Genomic DNA, 19,127 nt, shown 5'->3' on the forward strand with positions numbered 1-19,127 from the left:
TCCCATTGGACTAGGTTGCTCAGGGCCATGCACAGGGCAGTCTTTAGTATCTCCAAGGATGGAGGTCCAGCAGACTCTCTGGTCTCCTGCTCCAGTGCTTCACCTCCCTGACAATAAAAAGAATTTTTCCTGTATAAAGCCAGAATTTCACATGTTGCAGCTCTGTCTGACGCCTCCCCTCCCTCTCTGAGCACATTTGAGGACAGTCTGTGTCCCCTCCCACCAGGCAGTTGCAGACAGTGGGTAGGTCCCCCTGTACGCCTCTCTTTTCAGTGCTCACACCCTCTCTTCCAATGCCCCAGCCCCACACCTCACACTGGTGGGTCCATGTGGGTCTGGCACCAGGCAGTGTGTCTAGGGGACGAGGCCGCGTTTTCCTGTGCTGCGTTCCAGATGTTACTGCAGATAATGTTTTGGTGTTTTGTTTTGTTTTGTTTTTTTCATACCAACTGGTCTTAGGCTCTCCCTTTTTTCTATCCTTTTGTGTAACATCTCCAAAAAAAGTAACATTTTCAGATGGCTGCATATACTATGGTGTCACACCAAATTCTATGTATGGTAATAGAAAAAAGAAATTGCTATTTCTTGGCACAGTTACTTTTATATATTGCAATGTCCATTCTTACAACTATCCTCACCCAGCAATTCTTGATTCTGACTTTTTTTCTTGAAGAGCTTACAATGCATTATCTAGCATAATATTAAATATTCTGCGGTCAAATGCAAACATCCGACGCAAAAAGGTGGATGCTACTCCAGATCCAGGATCCAGGTGTAAATCACATTCTGTTAGTAAGTGAAATGGAAAAATGGCTCTTAAACAGTGTCTTTTGCTGCTTCCTTTTTTTTTTTTTTTTTTTTTTTTTTTTTTTTTTTTTTTTTTTTTCTAGATTAGGTTGCCCCTGGCATTTCAAGAGCCTTTATACAGATACTGTATACTCTCACAGCAAATCCAAACATGGTTTAGCGGGGCAAAGCACAGTTGGAGACTGGCTCAGTGCCCAGAGTCTGCTTTTAACCTCTGTAAAGGCTCTTTCTCAGCAGTGCTGAGTGTGGTGTCGATATCCAACATTTTCTAGCCAGGAGAGGGGGGAAAAAAAAAAAAGTTCAAGATAGAATTTCAGAATCTTAGTGAATCATCTATTATGAGTACCGGCCTGAAAGAAGGTATCAGTTTGGAAAGATCCTAAGAAATTGGATCAGGCATATTGTAAACATCCGGGTTAATGACCTGTGAGCTAAGGCACCTTATGAATTCTAGTGGAATTTTTTGAGGTATCCATTATCTTCTAGCTGAAAATTCACACGTAGTTATTTTTTCTGTATATTGTAAAAGCATTATGGTTTTCAGAATACGTAATATGAAGCAGTAGATTTCAACTTTTTTGATGTGCAGACTGTTAAATGTTGCGTAATGTATGTGTAAATTCTATAGGGCGAATTTAGACTTTGGACAAGACATTTTAATCTTGTACATATTTTTGACAGTTACTCTGGAATAATCCACATACTCATCAAGGGACTATTTATTGACTATAGGTTAAAACTAATAGTATGTCAAGAGATTCACAACTTTATTTTTTGTAGTTATTTCTCACTGACTGCAGAAATTAGATCTGTCTGTCCCTCCCTGAAATAGAGTAAAACCAATGCAATATTGACCTATTCTTGAAGAGCTGGTGCTCATACCATGATTGTCCTTTTGGAACTTGACATAATGTGCATTCCTTTACAAGGTACAGGAATAAAACATTAAGAAGGTAGAGTTTGTGACCTAGTTAGGAGTTATGTGCATGATCTCTTTTCCTTGGTTGAACTGAGGAAACAACCAAAGTAGAGCAGGGGATATCTTTACATGTGACAAACCTTGTCTTATTTTTTGGTTTGATTTCTTTTAATGAAAGGGGCATTTATGAGTGCGTGTGCTCTTTTGATTTTGGACTGAACATAAAACAGCTAGACATCACAAAACATAATATGCACAGTGAAATTTAATTAGGTAACTGCACAAAAATCAAAGGTGGGGTTTTTTTGTAGAGAGGATGCAAGAATCCCCTTTTTGGTACTAAAGTGCGTATGTATCTGAGTCCTGTTTTCATCTCCACCTTTTCACCAAGAGGTGTTAGTAACAGATACGTATGATCTGCTGCCAAGGGTGATGGACCACGGATATTAGAAGGAATGGACTATATTCCTTACATCTTCCATGGTGCCTTCTTCGTGCAGCAAAGGACTGTGAGGTCCAGTTTTTCAAAAGGTAGCCCTTACCATTGCACATTTTCATATGAATGGCTACATTTGGTTTTCAGAGATTCCAAGCATCTACTTCTTCATTATCACAGTTTGACTTGAGGATGCTAAGTACCTCTTGAAAGGATGAATTAAATCTCTGAATTTAGGCTTAATTAACCATTTCCATTAAAATCTGGGCCTAACCTTTTCAGTACCTGAATTTGCATTTTTGTAAAAATTATGCAAAAATGTGTCTGTTTATAAAAATGGGTTTATATCTATATTATATACAGTAACTGTTGGGAAAGGTAATATGCTTCAGATATGCTCCAGTTACAGTGCTCCAACTACAGTTATTCATTTCAAAAATTGGTTTTCTTTTGTGGTAGATTGGGCAAAACTGAGTACAATTAGATGTGCAGAAACATCTATTCAAGATTAACTCTCAGAGTGAGAGGCTGCCTGCAGTGTTTTGTCAATCCGTAAATATTGTGAGACTTTAAAAGAAAAAAAACACACACACACAAAAATACACAGAAACAAAACCAACACAGCTATGGAAGTGGGGAAATGGAGAATTCCATTGTGGAAAACACCACGTATGCTTTTTGGGTGAGATAAGAGTGTGGCACATCCAGATGTATTTTCACATAAACCATCAAACCTTTGAAGTCTGGCAATAGCGAAGCCAGCGAAGGTTCCCAATGATTCATGCAGGCAAAGGTCAGTGATAAGTTGAATTTTATCCTCTTGAAAAGTTCAGCTTTTGTGGCTCTGGAACTATCTCATGGTTTATTTGTTTGGTTTTCGTTTGTTTGGGTTTTTTGTTTATTTGTTTGGGGGGTTTTTTGTTTGTCTGTGGTTTGTTTTGGGGGGGGTTGTGTGTATGTGTTTTGCTTCTCCCTATTATGGTTTGTTTTGGGTTTTTTTTTTGAAAAAGCAAGTGCTTTCCAGGCATGGGCTGTATTACATGCACTGTGTGCTCCTTAGTGGAGCAGAGGCTGTGGTCCTCTCCATGTGCCTGCACCTGTTAGTGTGTGGTATCCTGATTAAGATTTCTTGTCATCCAGATAATTCAAATAAAGTTCCCTGTGTGGTTTTCACTTTTCTTATTGTGGTATTTCTGTGGGTTTAATGTTCAGGGTCAAGATTTCACTGAATCTGGGTGAAAGCAAAAAGTAGAACAGCTATGGAAAGTATATTTAGGTATAAATATTTTAGCTTTTCTTAAGGAGGGCAGAGGCAAGATGCTTTCAGTTGGAATGATGTTGCCTACTTGAAACTTGTTTTAGAATAATTTTGTTCCATTTTTCTTTCATTTCAGTTTCCATCATGCAAGGTCTTTGTTTTAATTGTTATTCATTCAGGTTTATATATCTGAGTCTAAACTGAGATAAGCTTTGGCAATTCTCAGGTTGTGGATATCTAAGGAAAAGCCAGGTTCTGGCTCAGGAAGCAAACTCTCCGGTTTCCAGCAAATAAAAGTGTGAAGAATTGGATACACTCCCCGAATCCTCCCCACTGTGCCTTTATGCTCACCCTAGGCGCGAGACTCGCCATGCTTTTCAGTTAAGAGATGCTGAAGATGTATCCTTGGCAATGCCTTTGAGAATTCATTATGAGTTATGTCCCTCTGCTGATAGTATCTAGAACCAGGTGTCTCTTTCATTCTTCAGATGTATCTCAAATAAGAAATCTGGATGTTGAGCCGGCCTCTTTCTCCCTATTAAAATCCTCAGCAGTATCTTGCTTGCGTGGCAGACGTGTTGGTCATTCCTTCCTTCGAGATTTTGAAATTTTGAATATGCAGTATCAGTCACAATACTCGGTGATCTGGGATCCACAGTGGTTTTGCTCCTAGCATAGTGCTTTGTCTTTTAAGGATGCTGAACTGACAAGCAGCCAACTAAAGGGACCACTGGTGGGACAAAGTGGAGTTTGATGGCCCCGCTGATTGGAAGTGTACGTGACCTCAGAAGGATCAGGTACCTTTAGAGATAAGGCTGATCCACAGAAAGGAGGATACTAGCCAGAAAGAAAAGGAAATCTTTATTTTCATATGTTAGTTTTGCATTTCAGTAAGTCTTAGTCCTAAAGGTCTCAAGCCCATTATGAAGAGACATATTATTTAATGTCTTCTAAGCATGGCTTGTTACTAGAATGTCCTGGTAGAGATGGAAGGAGAGCTTCAGTCCTGCCAGTACCCACCCTGGGTGTGGATTTCCTCAAGTCAGTCATCCTTGAAAAGGAGCATCACTCCTCCTGAACAGTTTGCATATCCTTTTGCTTGCCAAATAATTAAAAAGAAAAATATCTGAAAAATGGTAGAAATGTTTAGAATTTATTTACCTACAAAATTGAGATCCCCAGATCTCCTTATAGTGGTTGTTAATGTTTTTCACTTGACCTTGATTTCACCAGCAGATGAGAGAGACTGTTGGAATTAGGATAACGAGCAATTGCAGCATGCCAGCTGCCTGGCCATTGTGGAGTGGTTTTTTCAAGGCATTTCAAAAGGATTTTTTGGAGAGAAATTTGAATTAGGCTGTGGGATTTTACAGAGAAAAAAAGCTATAGAGAAACCTCCGTTCAGAGAAGAATGTGATAGTTCACACCCATATAATCAGTTCATTTGAAAAATATTGAGGAAATTAATATTTTTTACAGTCAGACTCCAGTCCATATTTTCTTATCTTGGTTTAGGTGCTTCCTGTCTAGATGTTAGGCATCTTCTTCCCTTACAGAGTAGGTTAAATCTTCCAGCTGAAGCTCAGGAGGTAAACTGCCTTGTATACATGGCTCCGTTTCATGGATTTTTGCGACTTTGAGAAGTCTGACAGAAGCTTTCCTTGTGCTGTTTTAGATCTGAGATGTTTTAAGGTCTTTTTTTTTTTCTTCTTTTTATCTCTTTCTTTGCTCTCTTCTTTTTTTTTTTTTTAAATTTTGGGTTGTTTTGGTTTTTTTTAATATAGTTGGAAAAATAAGGACAGTTGCTTTAAGGATTCACGTTGAGGCCAGAGTTCAACTACATCCCATGTACCTGTCTAGTTAAAGAGCCAGTGACTGATCAGTTCTGTGCACAGATCTCAGCTGCCATGTCTCTGACATTACATCAGCACATCTATTACTGGCTTTTAGGAGAAGTTCTGTGCGACCATTTATTGTTCCTGAATCAAAGTATTGTGGAGACCAGTCTTTCCTGTTGAGGTGATATGAATCTGTTAGCACTTGCCTCGTTAAGTCCCTTAATGGGGAAAAAATAATGTAAGGAAGAGTGACAGTGGGAAATAAAAGGAGTGGTAACTGCACAGCTGATGGCGGAGGCTGGGGCAGCGGTGCCAATGGGGATCCCCCGCTGTACCCTGTCTGCAGGGAGCAGGTCTGTGCATCACCAGAAAGAAGCACTGAGCTCTTGATAGCTGCACATGCCAGCAAACATTTTCAGACTCTAGTTACTAGTGTCCAATGTACCACTGCATGGCAACATGCCTAGCTGTATTTTCATCTGAACCATACGTCTGCAAGAGAAATGAAATCCTCAGCCTCCAGCTCCAGGAAGAAATCCAAGAAATAATTTAAAAGTACCAGCGAATCAACTATATTCATTGCGAGCCATAAGTTATGTTGCCTTCTTGGAGGCCAGGCATTTGGTAGTGGTTTAGTCACAAGTACGTGGGCTCTTTCAAGCCAAGGCTGGTGTCGTCTTGTACTACAAATTCTCCAGAGAGACAAGTGCAGCTGTTTCCTTATCACCTTCCTCCTGCCTCATGGAGAAGACAAGTGCATGTTATTTGATGGTGATGTTTCTGGGTTGCTCTGTGTTGGGGTTGGGCCATACAAGTAGATATAATAGATGGGGAGAACCAAAAGTTTGCGACAGAGATCTGGCTTAGCGGATGCAGAAGGAGTGAGGTTTTCCAGAGACATTAGAATTATACCTACGTGAGCAATTAGAACTTGAGAAATATTCCTATGACACCTCTTATACTAAAACAATATAATTATTCGGGCAAGGAGGAGTTGATGCCTTTAGCTGTCCCAACAAGTCCTCGCTCATGTTTTTTACTGAGATTTATGCTATCTTCTACGTTTTCTCCACCTTTCCTTGCAGTTGCATGTTTATGTTTAAAAATATTCAATGCAGTGTACCTGGTCCCCCTCAGCTGTGTTAAGGGTGTTGTATTGATCAAGAAGTTTGAATTGTGTCGCTGAAGGGCACTATGTTAGACTGATAGTGCACCTACAAAATCCAGTACTGCCTGCCTGAAAATTTGCTCTCTCTCTAGTGGAGGCACCCAGGCCCTCACAGATGATTGTCTGCAGTGATGCTTCATGGTTGGTCCCACCTATGGATGAGATGCGTAGACTGGAGAATAATGTGCTATCATATTGAAGACCTTACATAGTACTTGGTCTGACTCCATATTACTCTGTCGGACTCATCCATTAATAGTTTTGTCACTGTGCGCTCATTTTGTGGATGCTAAATTGAGTTGTCGGTGTTTTGTTTTGTAGCATGAACGCTGAAACCAGTCATGTGCTTAAAAACTCCGCAGAACATTAATCTGCTTGAGCGTTGTTTGTATATCTTCCTCAGATGTTGCTGTCCTGGGTGCACATCCAAGCTCAGTGAAGCCCATGTGGCGTGTCCCTTCCTGGTGATTTCACAGTTCAATGTAAACCCTCTCAAGAAACCCTTGGGACCTGGAGCAGTGTGTTTATTGTGGAACCAGAGGATTATGGCAACCTACAGTATGAGAGCTACTCCAGGATTAATACTAGTTGCACTTTCTATTACCATGACCTCTTTCTAGCACTTAGAAGATGCAATAGGCTACACAATTTTTAAATAGCATACGCTGCTGTTCTCTAAACAAGAACATATTCAACTATATAGTTCACACTGACAGTCACATCATAAACTTGTTGATCCCTGTTGCTGTTGAATGATGATATAAAATAAGTGTTACATATTTTGAGGATATGATAGAATTTTTTCTAGCCATGCTAAAATTTTGAAGGTATTTAGTTTTGTGTATAGCTAGTACCTCATGGGTAGTTTTCATGTCCATTTGAGTTACTAGTATTGGAGTTAACCATATATATGTGAGACTTGTATCAATAAAAAAAAAAAGTCGTCTATGCATGTTGATACGGGAAGAAGGAAACTTTTTGGTGTGTGTGCCTTTACATGCTGTCTGTATTTTGGAGCTCTCCTGAAAGACATTGTGCTGGAGAGTCTTCCTCAGCCTGGCATTTCTACCCTTCAGCTGGGTGTCACCAGCCTCATCGCAGGGTTAGGAAAACCGCTCCTCCTGCTGCATCAGTGCCTTCCTGCACATAAAAATGTGCTGAGGAGGGCTGCATCCTGCAGCAGAGCCATTTTCCTCCCAAATGAATACACTGATTTATTTTTCACTTAACTATTGTGTTTACAAGTATTTAATAACAGGAACGTAATCTCAAAATTTTAAAATCTTGTGTTTTCTGTCAGCCTATTGTCTTGTGAAGATATATACAAATATTTTTAGCAGGTGACATAAAATACAAAGGATTGGATACTTTTTCTGCATGGATTTTAATAACTACTTTAAACTCCAGAAAAGTACCTAATAATTTTGAAAAGAACAAGGAGAAGATAATGCATATGAAACAAAAGATGTATCAATTGGCTAGGCAGGAGTAGTGCTTTGTAAATACGCTACTGCCATAGTTTAAGAAAGTGTTGTTTAAAATAAGTCTTTTAGAAAAGGGGAGGAGGCTAATAAAAAAATAGCGAAATTCATACTTTTTTACTGATCCTGTGCCACCAGTTAAACTTTATAGTTCTTCCACAAATAATCACTTCAAATAGGTCTTGAAAAGTAAATAGCTAATTCCTGATAGATGTATAAAAATTCATTAGTAGTTTTTTGACACAGTTGTTTTAAGTTTGGAAAATATCTTGTCAGCTCTCTCTAGTTCCCAGCAGGGAGGTGTGGGAGGTTTTTAAGTGAATGAACTTTTTGCTCTTTGACCTTAACTCTGAGTATGGGAGGTCAGTTAAAGAGATTATCACTGTCAATTCCATGTTTTCATGTCGAAATCAACTATTAATAGGAGATGCCCTGAAGTTACACTTACATTTACATGTTTATATTTTTCCTCAGTTACTTGCAAAGTAGCTGACACTGATTCCACACCCTGCTAAAGCTGTATCATGGAAATAGACTGTTGGGGTGGATTTTGTCTGGGTTTTTTTGCAGTATTTTTTCTCTCTTCTTCTTCCTGAAATATCCAAAACCAGAACAAAAAGGATTGTTTATCTGTAACAAGAACTTAAAATGCACAATTTTATGTTATCCTTCATCAGTGAATTAAAAACGTCATTTTGGAATTTGGCCCTGTTTGCATTTATATGTTGATCACCACAGTATGGCTGCATCTCATCTCGCACCTTGGATACCACAGCATATGTGAGCTTGTGTTCTGAGGCTTCCCAAATGACTTTTTAATTAGTTGTTATTAGTACACAGCCTGTACCTTTCCGGTGCTCAACCACATTGATTTCCTGACTTATCTCCTCTTTCGTGTGAAATAGCCCTGGTTGCTCTTGTGGCTGCCGTGTGGCTCTTTCCCTCCCTCCCTTCTCATGGCATGGACCAGCCTTGGACATCCAGTTTCCACGACCTCCAGCGTCACAGCAGCACTGATGTGTGTGCACCTGCCTTGCGACTGTTCTGTTCAGATTTTTAATGCATTCTTTCATATTTTGTTTTCTTCTTTTTTTCCAGAATCCCCTGGAGCATTACATTCCTCTGTGCAGAGCGTGGACAACAGTTTGGCATTGCGCTTTTTACAGGTAGCTTTTTTGAATTAAGATGCCCTTTTTTTTTTTTTTTTCCTGGGTTTGATAAAAGCAGGGCAATTCCAGAACAACTTTAACATCTCCTTTTCTGCTGTCCTGGGATGTACATTCTGGTAATGAATTTCTCTGCCTTGACCTTTACTAATCAATTGGGTTGGTAGCTTCATTAGTTGCAGATACATACTTCAGTACTGTTTAAGAAAGATCGAGACTTGCTTCTGCTGGCCTCAGTCGCGCAACGATGTATGTGTCAACATGGTAGAGTCCTGTTTGCAAACAGCCCAGTAGTTCCAAGATTTTTCCCATCCTTTATTCCTAACCTGTACTTTGGTTACAGTCTTTCCATTCAGTAGATTGATTTAACTTTTTATAACGGAGACTTTCAGTGCAAGCGAGCGCTTCTAGCCTTAGTCCTCCAGAGCTTTCTGTTATTTATGTGGTTATTACTAATGCGCTCAAAACCAGAAGAAAGCTTAAACATGTCTTAGTCCATCCACAATGCTCTGAGCCTGATTTCAAGGTCTGAGCAGGAAATGAGCATTAAAGTTAAAAGTCTTTTATTCATTGTTAAAACTTCTAAACAAAAGGGGGAAATCCAGTATCAGGAGTAATGGAAAGAATGTCATCTATCAAGTAGCCTCATCCTTGGTGAGTACGAGGCAAACAGCTGAAACCCAAGAGAACAGGAGGGGACAGGAGTTGTACGTGTGTACCAATGGTTGTGCAATTCATGAAAGACTAGTAGGGCACTTCTAGTCTTTCACTGTAGCAAAGAAAAACCACAGTAATTGATGTCTGATGTGTCGTGTATCAAATCAGCAACATGCTTTACTAATATTTGTTTTTAATTCTGCTCAGCAGAAGGCGTTTAATGTTCCTCTGTTTCCAATCACTGTATTTGGCTCCAGAACGTAAATTTGCATCTGTGGGGTCTTAAATTAACAATTACTGCTGCTGTTTTGTTTCAGGACAAAAAATGTTAAGTCTGAGAGTATGCATGGCTAATTTAAGGGTAAAAATCTATTCCCAGGATGTAGGAATTGTCTCAGAAGCCATTTCTGTCAGCTGAGGAAACTGGAAACTTGAAATTCCACGTATGCTGTAGCATGAAATTAAAGGCAGCAAAACTGTCTTGGCCATGCCAAGAACTAACACCAGGAGCATTCAAAGCCTTGCAAGTGATGTGTGTTAGTTTTTGTGATCACAAGTTAACTGACACTGATTTCACTGTCATGTTTCATATTTTTACCTTCCTGATGTCGTGCCATATGGGATTCATTTCTGCCTTCTTAAAAAGGGAATTCAACGTTTGGTGTTCATACAGATGCTCCAGGAGATCTGTAGTTGTGTGGGAAATATATTGTTCATTTCACAAACCGCAAAGATTGGATCCTTGATTTATGATGAAAGCAGCATTTGATCCTGGCTGCAGTGACACAGCCAGCCCTCCCTTCTTATTAGTTTTTAGAGGATATCTTGAAACCACTCCGGATCAGTGATGAGCTGATGAGTGAGGGATATCTTCACTGGAGGGACTTGGTTCCCCAGCAGTGATGGGGACAGAGGGCTGGCAGGGCAGCTGACCCTGAGGAGAGGTTACCTGAATGTAGCAGACATGGGCAGATGAAAAAACGGGCACCACGTGTCCTCACTTGAGGCTTGGCACCTTGTTTGCTGTATCTCATTGTTTATCTGATGTAGACAGCTTGGCCCGGTGACATTCAAGTTCACTTTCTCTAGATCCACCTACTTTAAAAGTTTGCTGATAATAATCTCTAAAGTAACGATTTATTGGGGCAAAGCAGTAGCTACAAGCTTGGGATACTTGTATCCAAGTTCTGAATTTGGAAGAAATTACCCTTATTACTTTGGTCAGTCATACTCAATCCTTTATTTAATGCCTTGTTTGGAGATTTTGCTTTGTTTACAGGAGATGGAGGACCTATTGATGTGGCTGCATCTCACAGGTCTGAGAGGAGAGCAGATACATAGCAGTGGTGAGGTAGTCTGATACTATAAGGGCCAATGGGAATAGAGAAATTATTTTAGCAAACTTTCTAAGCAATGGTCTAAGGCACTTGTGGGGACACGGTGCCCTGGTTTCAGCTGGGATAGAGTTAATTTTCTTTCTAGTAGCTGGTATAGTGCTGTGTTTTGGATTTAGTATGAGAAGAATGTTGATAATACACTGATATTTTTGTTGTTGCTGGGTAGTCAAGGACTTTTCCAGCTTCACCAGGTGCACATGAAGCCAGGAGGGAGCAAAGCCAGGACACAGGGTCAAGAGCACCCCTAGTTCAGGAATCCCCAGGGGCAAACCTATTGCATGTCTCGACACACAAACAGTGCATGAAAGCAAGCTGAAGCGATGCCGAAAGGAAGAACTGGATTTACTGAGGAGGCTACGGCAAACCTCAGCGCTTGTTCGATTGACTGGCTGGTGTTTCTGGTTGACTGGATTCCCTCCACTGTTTGTTTTCCTCTTGAAAATGTGTGAGGCTCCAAGGGTGGTATCTCTCTGTGATGTCCTCCTGCCAACCATCCCAGTGCCATCTCCTCCACTGCTGGCCTGCTAGGGGCTCAGTGGACAGTCTGCCTCGAGCGTGGAGGCTGCAACAGAGAGGAGAGGACATATCTCTCGACTGCAACTCAAAAGTGGCCCAGGTTGGGGGGAGCTTTGTTTCACGAGAGGTTTCACTGGGTGATACACTTCTCCACTGCACCCTTGCGCTGGCTTTGTTTCCTCTGTGGGACATAGGAGGTGGTGAGGAAGAGCACTTGATGTGTCTTTTCCTTTTACCTCTAATCCCTCTCTGCCCTTGTCATCTATTTCAGCTTCACAACCCACTGTTTGGTGCCCCTTCCGTATTCCAAACACCTTTTCCTCTCTGCTCTTTTCCGAGTAATTGCATTTCTCCTCACCTCCCTGTGTCCTGCCATTTCTCTCTTGTGTCTGTCCCCACAATCCAAATTCCAGGTTTTTGTTGGTTGGTTGGTTTGGTTTGGTTTTGTGTTGGTTTGGATTTGTTTTGTTTTGTTTTTTCTTGGAGCTGGGATGCCTCAAACCTCTCTGCACTGCAGCCATCTCCACTTGATTAAATGCATCGGTTGTGACTCGGTATAGCTTTTTTTTTCTTTAAGACAGTGAGGTTTTTATGATTTCTTAAAAGTTGAGTCTGGGAAGAATTTTCACCGTCATCATAACTTCATCAGGGCCCTCAGGTGTGTGAAAACCATTCAGTGTGCGGAGTCTAGACAGTCTGACTTCTTAAAAGTGTCTTCCTAAGAACATTGTTTAGTGAAGAGCCATTAAACTCAATGTCAGTAATATGAAAATACACTTTGAGCATCAAACTTGGATATTAAATAAAAGTTCGGATCCTGATTAACAGGTAGCTAACTGGATACTCATCTTCAGTTAAATAGGTTGTGGATAGTTTGTGAAGATCTGTAGGTTTATCATATGGATTATGTGTGCAATACAGCAATTAAGAGGAAAATATACTCAGTGTATTCTAACAGCTAACACCTAAAGTACTCCTTTCATTTTCTTTCTTGACTTCTAACACCACTTATATTTAGACTTGATGTCAGAGAAAAGAGGAATGGACTATCCTGTGGTATGGGAAAATGTCTTCTTATCTAGAGAAAAACACAGCTGTACCAGTCAAAAATAAAAGATATCATTCATGGAGTTGCTCTGAAGGTTGCAGTGCCCTGGAACATTGCTGTAAATCACATGTGGTTTGTTTTTGTTGATTTTATTATTATTATTTTAAAAAGAACAGATTTGGTTTTACATAGTCAAAACCTTTATGGTGTGTTTAATTAAGAAAAAATAAATGGCCAATATTTTATATATGTAAAGTTTCAATGCTTAGAAATTATTAACTGAGAACAGTCATGGTATAGCAATTACTTTTAAGTAGCCATGCTGACCTCACTGCAGTAATATCTCATGTTACAGAAAAGGCTGTTTAATTCAAAGAGTTTTGACAAACTCTAAACCCACAGCTAATCAAAGGAGTGGCTCAAAGTCCTCAGTTGTCAGAATTAGGCCACTCTGTTGTCCCTCACTGACTGAACGTTATCATTTTTTCTAATGGTATTGGTTTTAGCATACTCAGTTTTTAATTATGTCTTCTGTACTGGCTATTAAAGGTCGTGTTGTAGGTTCTTAATATCAGTAAAAGGCATTCATTGGCTATATTTTAATATTTATTTCTAAAGGTGAAAGTGTTGTGTTTGTGTATAGAGTTTATTAAAAATAATTTTCCATATAACAAGAGTAAGCTGTTAAACTGACAGAGAAAGCGGTTAAATATATATAAACTACATGACTTTCTGTTTTATTGCTTGTAAAAATTTGGTAAGCATTGTGAGAAATATTCCATATACTTGTGCACTATTTCTTTCAAATATATTTTCACAAAGGGTAAGAAACTTGAGAAAGATGCTATTAAGCTTTGTTTTGAAACTTTGAAAATAAATATTTTTAAAAGTCTCACTTAGTAATTCAATGTCTGACTAAAGGAAAGGAAATTTTAAGTATGGAGTTTTTTTCCACTTATAACAGCCCTTTATGGTTTTTGGTTTTTTTCATAGTATAAACTGTTGGGATTATTTCTCTTTTCTGTGCTATATTTGTTTACTTTCAGTCTGGAGTTTCTGGAGTTTTCCAGTAATTGCAAGGGAATGTCTAACTGCAGCTATTTTCCTTGTGGGTTTGTTGTTATTTCTCAAAAAAAATCTGTTTATAGCCATGATACTATGTTCTTTAGCATATTTCTCATTGTAAACAGTTTTAGAAAACTTTTCTCAATAATTAAGAGTCTAAACATGGCAACTTGAGATTTCACTGCTTTTGGCCTCTTATGATAGAGTCTGGTAATTTTTTTCCTTTCCCACAAAAACAAGCTGGCAGCAGCAGCAGGTATCCGTTTATGTCCATGAGATCAGAGAGTGCTGCACTCTGGGAAATGGGAGATGGATCAAATCTCCAGTCCCCATACTGGGGCAAGTTTCCTGAGGAAGAACCCAGCTGGCAAAATATTGAGTGCATCTTCTGATTTAAGCTGAAATCTCCTACTTGCTAGAAATTACTTAATTGTACTAGATAGAGCAGGGTTAGTAACGCATTTTCCTCGCCAGGTACCCTATGTGAGCTTTTTTACTCTTCCCTTAATTTAAAGAAAGCTTGCCAAATACTTATTTTTCAAAAATGGAAACCTTTGAAAAGAAGTGCAGACTAGGGATCTGTCTCTACCTATGGTATAGCTTTGTACTTTGAGCGTCTGCCCTGAAGGTCTGCTTCCAGTCTGCACTCCAAGTCAAGCAGAGGATATCACCCTCATCATCCCTGACTGCGTTTTTAGGGCCAACAGGTACCTGCTGGATAATCATAGAATGTCCTGAGTTGGAAGGGATGCACAAGGATCATCGAGTCCAACTCCTGTCCCTGCACAGGACAACCCCACAGTTCACACCATGTGTCTGAGGGCCTTGTCCAGTCTCTTCTTGAACACTGTCAGGCTTGGGGCTGTGACACCTCCCTGGGGAGCCTGTTCCAGTGTCCATCACCCTCTGGGTGAAGAACCTTTTCCTGATGTCCAACCTGAACCTCCCCTGGCACATCTTCCTGCCATTCCATTGGGTTCTATCGTTGGTTGCCAAAGAGATCAGCACCTGCCCCTCCTCCCCTTGTGAGGAAGCCGTAGCCACCATGAGGTCTCCCCTCAGTCTCCTCTTCTCCACGCTGAACAAACCAAGTGACTTTAGCCGCTCCTTACATGGCTTCCTCTCCAAACCCTTCACCAACTTCGTAGCCCTCTCCTGGACACTGTCCAGTAGCTTTATATCATTTTTATCCTGTGTCACCCAGAACTGCACACAGTGCTCCAGGTGAGGCCGCACCAGTGCAGAGCAGAGCGGGACAATCCCCTCCCTGCCCGGCTGGCCATGCTGTGCTGGATGCACCCCTGGACATGGTTGGGCCTCTTGTTGATAAGATGTTGTGAATGAGCAAGATGGGTACGGAAATCTCTGGTTCCTCTACAGCTTGGGAATTAGCCATCAGGCTTAGTCGTGTGTATGCCTGTTGGTAGAAACATCAGGGCTGCACCTATGCCCATGGGCCTCTTCCCCTGAACATCCCTCCTGTCCTACGTGCTCATGTTCCTTCTATATTTCTAATGGTTCCTCTCCATGGAGGTTTAATGTGGGAGATGGGGAACCACGGAAGTCAAATATGGGAGAGGGGAGAAGTGTCCAACTTTTGATCTGGTTTGGTGTTCAGGACATAGCTGGGGTGTTGTATCCAGATAGAAGAGCTCAGAAGTGATTCTCAGTTTATTAGTTTAAGCAAAAAAAGTATTGGCAGAAGCACATGTGCTTCAAGGCAAGATATAAGCCTAAATACCAGCTACCCAAGAACACTGCTATCAGTTAAGTGGTGAACACTGAGACTCTGTTTCCCTACAGAATCTGCCACCCTAGATATGTATGTTTCAGCGTTCATTAGTTTTGAGTGCTCAGCCTGAGGTTGCTTTAACAGGTTTGCATGAAGCAAAGGGCCAAATCCCAAAGGGAAGCCACGTTGCCTTGCTGCAGTAGCTATGAAGGAGGTGAACGTACTGAAGTCACCTCGTTATGGGTCCTCAAATCTTTGACTGCAAGGGCCACGTTGGGAGACACACTGCACATTTAATATAAACTTTCATTTTCACTTTATCAATTTAAATCTGACTTGATTTCTTAGTATTTCCAAGTTTACATGCAGTTGTTCTTCCAAGCCAAGGTGATTTATGTTTTAAGTGTCACTCCGTAGCATAAGTTTAGACCAAGTCTGATCCCGTAGTTGCAATGGCAATGACGAGTGTGCTGCAGTAGAATGCTTTAACATTCGTACAAATTTCCAAACAGTTGAAGGATTTAGGACTGTGTTTAATTTATCTCAGTGTGTCAAATGGCCCAGAACTGGCATTTTGAAAATACCGCTATCAAAATGTATTTTCCATAGCTGAGTTAATTATAATAATTTTTTTGGTGAGCGATGCTGCAGAAGTTCCTGAACTGTTTCCCAGCTGCCTGTTTACTGATTACACTTGTGCTTCTGTTGTTCTGTGCAGGGAAGGGGATCAGACTTTGCTGTGTGGTCAGGGGCCACAGGGGCGACTGATGTGTGGAGTCTGCAAATCCTGCTAGTGAGTTGACGTATCCATGGGGTAATACTAGAAGGAGGGTGCTTTGTAGATGTACCTCCACATTGTTGCGGATAGAAAATTCTGATTTCCTTCTTCATTAATGCATATGATTTCTACTGAACTTATCACTGCAAAGGTTTGAGTAGCTTAAAATACATCCCACTCTTAAAATGGACTTGTTAAGAATTACCGTAGATTTGAGAAGTGAACTAAAATGAACAGTGTTACATTTAAAACATTTTTGGGGAGCTTCATAATTAAAACTGTTTTGTTGTTCTGCCTCCCTCTGTTGTCTCCCAGTGCTCAGCAATAACCCCCCAATTAATATTTTTTTACATGTTGAAAATACTAACACTAGGAAAAAAAGTCATTTTCAGGATGCTGAATACAAGCATGTCTGTGAAGGACATCTGCCAGGAGCAAGGAGACGATGTGCTGGCTTTTCCTGTCAGTAGAGGAGAAGAAAGGAAAAGTGTAGTCCAGATACCACTGCTCCTTCAAACAGAGCAGAGCAGGAGTTACTGTGTTTTGCAAAAATGGGATGGTGCGATGGGGAAGTGGTTTGAGGATGAGGTGGTGGAGGAGCAGAGAAATAATAATCTCCCTTTTCCCAGAGAAGAGGGACCGAACAGCTGGGACTTCGTGCAGCAGGGACCTGTCATGGGATCTGATGAACCTCTGAAATGTGACAGAGCACCAGGACCAAGTATCCTGTATTTTGAAGAGGGGGATTGCATTGATTTCTGAAAGTGCAGAGGGGATCATGGGGAAATTGTGTAGGCCCAGGAGACCCCAGGATAAATTGGGAATTGTGATCTTATAGGGAGGAGGCTATAAGTTTAAACGTGATGGTTATGGAGAGTTGCAGAATTAAAAGGATAAAAGTGTTTTGAACTTGGGATCATTGCCGCTGGCTGATGAATGAGCAGTGAAGGTGTTTTTTAAAGCTTTGCAAAGTGTTTAGAGAATCATTCTCATAAAATGCACACTAAAATAGAAGTCTTCACATAAAGCTAGAGCTACAAAGTTAATAACAAGTTACATTCCTTACTGTACTTTTTTAGGCCCTTTCCTGATTTTTTTGTTTAAATGAGAGGCTGAAATTATTCCAAAGAGTGCAGTATGTTGTAGGCAACACAAGGGTCCAAAGAAAACAGAACTGATTTCCATTACAGCTTTTACAAACACAGCATGTAATATTGCTCTAAATAATGAGACAATTTATGGGTTTTTTACTATCTAGTTGGAAGAGAGGGAAATCTCATATCTGAGCTTTCTTGTTCTTTGTGCAGCTGTCTGTGCATTTTGAAAGAAATCAGTTTTCATGTTTGAGAGCCATCTATAGGGCAGTATTTACCCAGAAGCAAGTATTGCTGAGTATAGACTCTTGCTACTGGATGAGAAATGTAACAGTGCTGGATTTCAGAACTAAAAAGAAGGAAAATACTTTCTGGAGATTTTTTTTTCAAAGAAGTATCTCTATCCAACTCCCAGTGAGCGCTAAGCATACATTGCAGGGGAAGTATGTAAGTAAGTAGAGCTGCTAAGTTACTTTCCTGCTTTCTAAGCATTTGTACCTCCGTGGATTTTCCAGAAGCTGTTTCCTCCTAACAGTGTTAGCATTTCTGGTTACAGCATCATCCTGCTTTAAACCTCATCGTTTTAACTACATAGTGAAATACAAAGAGAGCCAAGTGATGGCAGTTTTGTTTGTGGAGAGTTTTATCTTAAAAAGTCTTTGAGCATGATGTAAGAGCAAAGCAGAATTAGCCTAAATATATCAGCCCATCATACGTTCATCTGTGCACGTTATTACAAAGTTAACGCTAGTTGTAGGGTCTTCGTGGTGTGTTTTTTTTTGGTTGGAAGTAACACATCAGCAGTGAAAAGTGGCCACCTTTGCCAAAGTCATTGCCTTCCCACGTGGTGGAGAATTTCCCACATCTACATAATTCCGCCACTCTTGGTTTTAGGTCACTGTAGTTCACATCTTTTATGACCTTTTGAAGTCTTAAGTGTCTACTTGAACAGATGTTGCTCTTCACTTACTGTTTGCTGTTTCACATTTCAGGGGGGAGCAAAGCTGAAAATCAGCACTTTCATTAGTAATTTTGAGTCATGGCAGATCTGAAAGATTGTTCCATATCCTTATGCTTTATCTTGACAGTTAATATTATGTGAGACCAAGTCTACATCCATACATGTTTATCTGAAATTGGTTTCAAAAATGAAATATTGCTGCCATTCTTGATGTGGATTATCTTTTGTCAATTTAAGCCTCATTTAGTTAGGCTTGGCCTATATTTTTAAACCTAGGAACATAAATGTGTGAGGTTTACAATGCCAATTATCTACAGAAGAACATATATCAAGTTTAGATGTACACATTAGTATAACTTAGTGCATAGACCTGTGGCAAGTTATTCTCAGTGAAGCTCTCATTTATGGGCTTTGCAGGGACTGTTAGCAAAGCAGCATCTTCATAATGGGACCAGCAGCTCTAAAGTGCACCCAGTTTTTAGCAGAACCTGACATTTTCCATCTTGGTCCCGTGTTCCTATGCAGGTTTTGTTTTGTGATATCTTTGAGGCCTATTGAAACCACCTGTTGGTTACTTAGAGTGGAATTTATGTGATGTTTATGGTTCATCTTGAGGTAGTGGTAGTTATATTTTACCATCTGGAAAATAAAATAGACACGGGCTTTTAAATATCAAGGAAAGCAGAGTAAAGGCTGTCAGCCTTCATTATATTTATCCACTGTGCTTCATCCTACCTCCTGTACAATCCATTCATCCCTTGTCCCAGAGGGATGAATTGAGAGCATGAGCTTCATCGTAGCTTTGT

At 40.3% G+C, this 19,127-nt stretch overlaps 1 protein-coding gene across 2 annotated transcripts in view; it reads left to right on the forward strand.

Moving 5' to 3' along the window:
- The window catches only part of FAM110B (family with sequence similarity 110 member B), a 113,453-nt gene that overhangs the window by 87,056 nt on the left and 7,270 nt on the right, over positions 1-19,127 (forward strand). For both annotated transcript variants that reach the window (XM_065629265.1, XM_065629266.1), the window contains one exon: positions 9,006-9,073. The gene's annotated coding sequence lies outside the window, so the exon portion shown is untranslated. The remainder of the gene's footprint in view (positions 1-9,005; positions 9,074-19,127) is intronic.

The sequence above is a fragment of the Caloenas nicobarica genome, chromosome 2 (assembly GCF_036013445.1).
Source record: "Caloenas nicobarica isolate bCalNic1 chromosome 2, bCalNic1.hap1, whole genome shotgun sequence".
In the NCBI taxonomy this organism is placed as follows: domain Eukaryota; kingdom Metazoa; phylum Chordata; class Aves; order Columbiformes; family Columbidae; genus Caloenas; species Caloenas nicobarica.